Source organism: Vespa crabro, chromosome 10 (assembly GCF_910589235.1).
Source record: "Vespa crabro chromosome 10, iyVesCrab1.2, whole genome shotgun sequence".
In the NCBI taxonomy this organism is placed as follows: Eukaryota; Metazoa; Arthropoda; class Insecta; order Hymenoptera; family Vespidae; genus Vespa; species Vespa crabro.
Window position 1 is genome coordinate 6,484,492 of NC_060964.1, and position 7,500 is coordinate 6,491,991.

Genomic DNA, 7,500 nt, shown 5'->3' on the forward strand with positions numbered 1-7,500 from the left:
CGGCTTGCCGAATGATAACATTGTTAAAAGAACTTGGTTACGATCGATGCGGGGCAGAGGGAAGGGAGAAGGGATTTAAAGCAACGCGATTCGATTGTACTACCCTTATTTTTTTCTTTTTTTTTCTTTTCTCTTTCGCCGAAATTTCAAAGAAACCGTAATCGCGTTTCGCTAGTAACTTCTTCTCTTTGGTAATTATCATTAGAGATACTTTTTTCTCTTCTGCTTGTTATTTCTTTTCTTTCTCTTTTTCTCTTTTTTTTTCCTTTTTCTTTTTTTTTTTTTTTTTTTTTTCTTTACAGAGTTTTTCACGCTTTTCTTTCAGATATATATATATATATATTTTTTTCTTTTTCGTTCCGCTATGCTTTTTCCTCTTTTTTTTTTTTTCTTTTTTCGTTTCTCTTTTTCGTTTTCTATAATACTCTTTCTTTCTTTCTTTCTTTCTTTCTCTTGCGAAGGAAGAAGGATATCGGGAATTTCAGGAAATTGAGAAATACCACGTGGTATCAAGTGGACGCACGATGAAGGTACTTTACTCGATCAGGCACGAGAAATAAGTAGGAGGTTAAAGTGGAAAAAGGCACACCGGGGGTTGTAATAGGACGGATGAAGTCTTTGGTTTTCTTTTTTCTTTTTTTTTTTTTTTGTATTTTTTATTTTTTTTTTTTTATTTTTTTTTTTTTTCGATTTAAACACTAAAAAAAGCAGATCGTGCAGATCACAAGAATCGAGGATAAATGCGTAGGATTGCAAAGGAATAAATTCTATAGAAAGAGAAATGAGAGGAATTTTAGTGTGGGTTAGATGGAAAGCGAAAAAGAGAGAGAGAGAGAGAGAGAGAGAGAGAGAGATAAAAAATAGGAGAAACAAAGGTTAGAAAAATTTTCGTTTGCGAAGACGCGAGAGATTTTATATGTCGGCCAATTTTTACGCTTAAGAATGTCTAAAAGAGGAGGGGCAAAGGAGATAGAGAAAGAGAGAGAAAGATGGAGAAAGAGAGACAGAGAGAAATCACAGGAAATACGGCGAGAAAGCGTGGCTTATTGTCAAGGTATTCGAATATTGGACGGCTATTTAAGGCACGAGAGAAAGGTTTCGGGACGACAACGATGACGAAACAAGAAACCGAACGTCAAATGCGTTCGAATTATCGGGGCTCAATTAAAATCGCAACCTCCGTATCTCAAAAATCAAAATAGGAAGAAAATAAAAAAAAAAAAAAATAAAAATAAAAAAGAAAAAAAAACACACTGAAAGATTTTGTCAATTATTTTCGAACGATACGACGCGAGACGAACGAATTTTTTTAACTGTTTTCAAAAAATCAAATCCGACTAATGAACGAATCGACTTTGCAAAGGAATACAAAACGAATTAAGGGAAAAGAAAAAGAAAAAAAAAGAAAAAAAAAAAAGAAAAGGGAAAAGAAAGAAAGAAAGTAAGAAAATTTTACTTGTTTGGAGATCGAAAATAACAACGAAAAAAGGAGGAAGAAAGACGCGCAAACGAAACGAAAAAAAGAACAAAAAAAAAAAAGAAAAAGAAAATAAAGAAAAAGAAAAATAAATTCGATCGGTAACGATTGGATATGAACGAAGGAGCTTATTAGAAATAATGATAAATGGAACGGAAAGAGAATAGAAATAATAGAAAAATTTTGTATTAAACCTGATTTGCTTGAAGATATTACGAATGGAACTCATCGTGTATCTTCGAACTGTCCGATCGGCGAAGAAGAAGAAGAAGAAGAAGAAGAAGAAGTAGAAGTAGAAGAAGAAAACGTAGAAAACGTAGAAAACGTAGAAGAATAAGAATAAAAATAAGAATAGAAGAACGAGCGCGAACTAATCGGTCTCGCGATGAAAACACGATCGGCAAGACTATACGAATCGTTTCGCGTCGTTACGAATAATGACGATACGAGGAGCCACGACGAATCCATATTTTCCGAACGAACTAACGTGGATTGGGTGGGAGGGGAGTGTGAGGAAAAAAAAAGGGGTAGGAGGAAATGGCATAGGCGAGGACAGGGAGCAGAATGAAGGGTTGACGACGATTTCGAGGAATCTTCTTTTCCGGATAGAAAAAAAAAAAGAAATAGAAAAGAAAAAAAGAAAGAAAAAGAAAAATAGGAAAGGAAAAAGCAAAAGGAAAAAAGAAAGTGTAAGAAAGATGAGGTTTAACGCCCGGATTGGACGAGGGAGGGGGAAGGCAACAAAAATGAACAATTACCGAATGAAAGATTACCACCAGGGAAAAGAGAAATATGATGAATGGTGAAGTATCAGAGATGACACATAGGTCTTAAGAAGACGTGGAAGAAAAAACAAAAAAATACTTAGAAGAGGACGAAAGATTATGATCAGAGAGAAGGAGAGAGAGAGAGAGAGTGAGAAAAAGACACGTAAGCGCGAAAAGAAAAGATGGAAAAGAGAGGATTAAAGTGATGAACAACAAGGACCAAAGATGAAGATCAAAGAAGATAGAGAAAGAAATAAAAAAAAAACTTAGAAAGAGAATGAGAGAGAGAGAGAGAGAGAGAGAGAGAGAGAGAGAGGGAGAAAGAGAGAAAGAGATAAGATGAAATAATTTATAACATACAAGAGTATAAAAAGAAAGGAAAAAAGGATAAGTATTAGTAAAGAAGTTTAGTTTAGGATGATAAAGTTATGGAGAGTTTTATAAGAGTGGGTATATTCGGAGATGGTTACCGTTTTCGAACGGCGTGCGAGGATGTATAGGAGAGAAAGGACGAGGATGTTACCCCGACCGCTGTCGCCAAAGAAGTGATAGGTCCTGTGGCCTCGTGCGTGCCACCCAAACCATCCAAAACGGCGGTGAAATTCGCCGCCGCTACGTAAAGGGGTCGCGACGTTCGCGCTTTAGATCGCGCTTGCGTTGCTATGATACACGTAGCGATTGGTCCAAACTATGATAACCGAGGCAACCCTCGTCTCTCGCCAATCCTCGTCCTTTCTCGGTTGCTTTCCACCCTTCCTTTCCTACCAACCTTGCCCCATCACCGTTTCTTCTCCCACCTATTCCCTTGGTCCATTCGTCCACCATTCCATCCACCCCCACTGTTCCCTCTACAACCTACACAACCGATCCATGTTTCAGAAAACATTTTCTCTTTTTCATCCCTTTGTTCTCTCTCTCTCTCTCTCTCTCTCTCTCTCTCTCACACTCTCTCTATTGCCATTTTTCATCGTATTTGTTGTTAATACGTGCATACGTCATATGTATATATATATATATATATATACATACTCCTTATACATGCTCTCTTACTTTATACATTCATTTTCCCTTTTAAGGCCACGGTTACGTTCCAAACCTTCGACTACTTATGTATTAACAATCTTTCCCCCTACTGACCCCTAATCCCCCGTCGCACGCTCTCGCCCACTCCCATCCCAACTACTCCTCCCGTCATCACCCTCAAGTACTCTCACAATGTCACGACTCGCATTTAATTCTACAACCGGAGTGTAGTTATTTTACTCGCTTACGACTTTTCTTTTTTTGCCTATTTTCTATTTCTTCTTCTTCTTCTTCTTCTTCTTCTTCTTCTTCTTCTTTCTTTCTTTTTTCCTTCTCTTTTTTTTACCCCATTTCTTTTGTATCGGTTCATCATCTTTTTTTCTCTCCTTTATCGTTTCACCTTGAAACAATAAAGTCAGGAAAATTCAATTCGTTCGTCCAACAGAGGAAAATGTTTTAATGAGTTGAGCGTTTAACGTTTAATGTTTTGTTCGTTCGTTTGTTTTTTTTATTCATTTTTTTTCTCACTTCTTTTTTTTTTTTTTTTTTTGCTGTTGTAATAATATCACTATCAATTGAACAGAATTTTTTTATTTGCACGAATATCTGCGTATTTCGTACTATCGACTCTTTTTTTCCTTTTCTTTTTCTTGTTTTTCTTCTTTTTTGTATCAACAATTATTGAAAATAATTATATAAAGTAATCAAGAGAAAAGATATAAATAAGCAGTATTCTCTCTCTCTCTCTCTCTCTCTCTCTCTCTCTCTCTCTCTCTCTTTTTCTTCTTCGTTTCCTTTTTTTTTTTTTTTATTCGTATCTTTTTACTATCCTAATCCGCGTTTATATTTTTCCAAGGCACACATATATCTTATCTATTGACATAAAAGTATTAAAGTTCAAACAAGAACGTGCCGATATGATGAGACAAAATATTTGTCGTGATTAAGTATTTGAATTGGTTTAATTATAAGAGAAAAAAGAAAGAAAGAAAGAAAGAAAAAAAGGAAAAGTGATAAGCAATCCCCGTGAAGAATTAACTTCTACAATGTTTAACGAAACATTCGAGAAAAGACGTCACAGTTGTGACGTGATCGAGCATTAGGCGAAAGATCACCCTAGATAGAGTATGTATAAGGGAGAGTAGAAAAGCGCAAAGAAAGAGAGACAGAGAGAGAGAGAGAGAGAGAGAGAGAGAGAGAGAGAGAGAGAGAGAGAGAAAGAGATAGGAGAGAGATGATAATGCGGGATCGTAGGAAGGAGGTCTCCTACGACGCACGAACGCAGAGGAAAATGTCACTCAGAAGCACGACGTGTAAGAGAATGGTCAACGTCCCAGGGGGTGAATTGAGATGTACAGGCAATTTATGCAGCGGCACTTTCGGCCGGAACTTTCTATGGTGACCATGAATGCTCGCAAGACGCGAACGCACAGGGGTGGTCGCTCCTATCGCCCTTACGATACGGCTATCCTTACAAACCGAAGGATAAAAAAAAAAATGAAGAAAAAAAGAGGAAGAAAGGTAAAAGAAATAGAAGCTATTAGAAGGCCTCGAAGAAAAAGAGAGAGAGAGAGAGAGAGAGAGAGAGAGAGAGAGAAGAGAGAAAAAAAAAAGCATTATGAGATTTATCGACGAAGTTAGTTTGATCCGGCTCTATGTCGTTTCTTTACGTCGACCATCCACAATGGGGATTTTTGTTTCGTTTTGTTTGCCCGATCTAATCTCTGATTCTATTAAAATTGACCGATTAGAAATGTTCGTACTTTTATTATTTTATATTTTTTCAATTAAATGATAATAATATTTAAATGAAATAGATTGGTAATGATAAAAATAAAAACGAGGTGAAGAATAGGACGATAAGAAATGTCAAAAATTTATCTATAGATATTTACATTTTATATCTAACTACACACTGAGACCGTATAAATATCGTATAGTATTTTTTTCTTTTCTTCTTTCTTTTTTTCTTTTTTTTTTTTTTACTTAAAATTTAATAATTACTTATTGGCCAAACATAAAAAACATAAATTAGTATAAAATAAAATAAAACAAAAATAAATAAATAAGTAAATAAAATAGAAAAACAATATTCACTGAATATAATTTATAGAAGCACCATAAATGTATGTCGTAAGATATCTCCAATCACGTCGTCGAATAATGCGATATACATACGTTCGAACTTAACTACGTGACAAGACTATGAAAGTCTAAAGGATCTCGAAAGGGAAGAAAAGAAAAAAAAGAAAAAACTTTCAATTTTAAAATACTAGAGTGAATTCTAGTCGAATAACTTTAACTCCAGCACATATATATATATATATATATATATATATATATATATATATGTATGGCTATACTTTATTCAAGTATTAGGTATTCATTGTGTTACTTTATGTATGTATATACTTTTTGACCATTGAATTAGGCGATAGGTAAAAATTACTATTAACTTGTTTACTTATTTACTCCATGACATTTGTATATATTTCGAGTATATAATCAATTCAATGAAGGCATAGGAATCATCGTTAGCGTGGTCAATCCCGCGCTATTGGACGCGCAGCACAACGCAGCACAGTGCAGCGTAATACAGCGCGCGCGCACGTGTTCGCTTCTGCTCGCTTTCGAAATCAAAATGAAAACTCCGCAATCGAGGCTGTCTGCGCGCCGCGAATCCGAGAGTAACTCGAATCGACAGGCGCATTGTCAGAGCGATTAATCGAGCGATAAGTTCGACCGTACCACGGGTTTGAGAATGATTGACGTTACTACGATAAGGGTTGATGGCACCGAGAAGGATCGTCCGAACGAACGAACGAACGAACGAACGAACGAACGAGCGAGAAAGAAAAAGAAAAAGAGACAGAGACAGAGACAGAAAGAGAGAGAGAGAGAGAGAGAGAAAGGGGGGGGCCAGAATTTCTGAAAAGAGAATCGATTATATTTTTTCGAGAAATAAAGAAAAAAAAAAAAAAAAGAAAAAGAAGAAAAACATTGGAAAAAGAAAGCCATATCACGACGTTCCTTCTTTTTTTTACATCTAAATATACAAACGCACTTACATTAATCTATTTTTATCCGTCTGAATTAAAGATACATTTCTACAAGGAATATAATAATATATTTTTGATCTTTTTTTTCTTTTTTTTTTTTTTTTTATTATTATTCTAAATTAATTGATATAAAAAAAATTTCGACTTCGTCAATAAATAACTTACGACTATTATCTAATCGTAAAACGAAACCCTATCGTTTCTAATTAAGATATAAATTATTATTTACATTACGATTGATATTCGAAATAATTTCGAAAAGTTAATATGTCGAAAGATCATATCCCTTTTAAACAATGCCCTATAAATCCTATATTGATGGATCGTTCGAATGGGACAACAGATGCACCGAAGGAAAACAATATCAAGATCTTTGATAAGTCGCGATATTTTGGGGTAGATAAAGGAATTCGTTTCGATGGGGAAAAATTACGCACATTTCACGATTTCTCTTATGTATCGTCCGTCAAGCGTTAAATAGTACACTCTTGATTTATTATTATAATTCGATAGTATTTCCAATGTTCATCGTTGAATCAAGAGAGAGAGAGAGAGAGAGAGAGAGAGAGAGAGAGAGAAATGATTTAAGAAGAAATAGATAAAAAATAATTCTCTTATGAATCGATCGAAATCTACCATTAGATTGTATTGGACGCAGACAAAAGATAATATATTACGATATTAAATAGGAAAGTACCTGTGTACGTCGTAAACATACCTATATTTCCCTGCTCCTTTCGCCTCCTCCAACTCTATCCCCTTACCGATCCCTTTCCATCATCACTGCAAAAAAAAAAAAAAAAAATAAAAATATAAAAAAAAAAAAAATAAAAAAAGAAATATTCATCAGAAACTCATACATCTCGGTACTAAATCTAAAGGTCCGGAAAATGTCATATTCAAATTTAACGAGTTTCTCTTATGGTAATATAATATTATTAAAAATCTTTTATAAGGGTCACGATTAAGAGTACAATTTTGCGATCTAAAAAGTCCATCTAGAATGGTATTTCGCATTGAGCACGTCGAGAAAATTTCAACCTCTGTTGTTAACCTTCGACTCACCATCCTTCCCTACCTTCTCTCTCTCTCTCTCTCTCTCTCTCTCTCTCCTGGAATAAAGATAAATCGAGAGGGGTAACGATAGGAGTTTTGTATGTAGAACCATAGAAAT

General features: G+C 34.9%; 1 long non-coding RNA gene across 13 annotated transcripts in view; it reads right to left on the reverse strand.

Moving 5' to 3' along the window:
* Nucleotides 1-7,500, reverse strand: part of LOC124427276 — a 36,573-nt gene that overhangs the window by 16,263 nt on the left and 12,810 nt on the right. For 3 of the 13 annotated variants that reach the window (XR_006942936.1, XR_006942933.1, XR_006942934.1), the window contains exons 3-5: nucleotides 7,045-7,109; nucleotides 3,014-3,099; nucleotides 1-3 (exon numbers count right to left, since the gene is read on the reverse strand). The exon at nucleotides 1-3 is cut by the window's left edge and continues 56 nt beyond it. The exons of 5 other annotated variants lie outside the window; for them this stretch is intronic. This is a non-coding gene — a long non-coding RNA (uncharacterized LOC124427276). The remainder of the gene's footprint in view (nucleotides 4-3,013; nucleotides 3,100-7,044; nucleotides 7,110-7,500) is intronic. 5 more of the 13 variants (XR_006942938.1, XR_006942937.1, XR_006942939.1 and 2 more) reach the window with 4 other exon arrangements.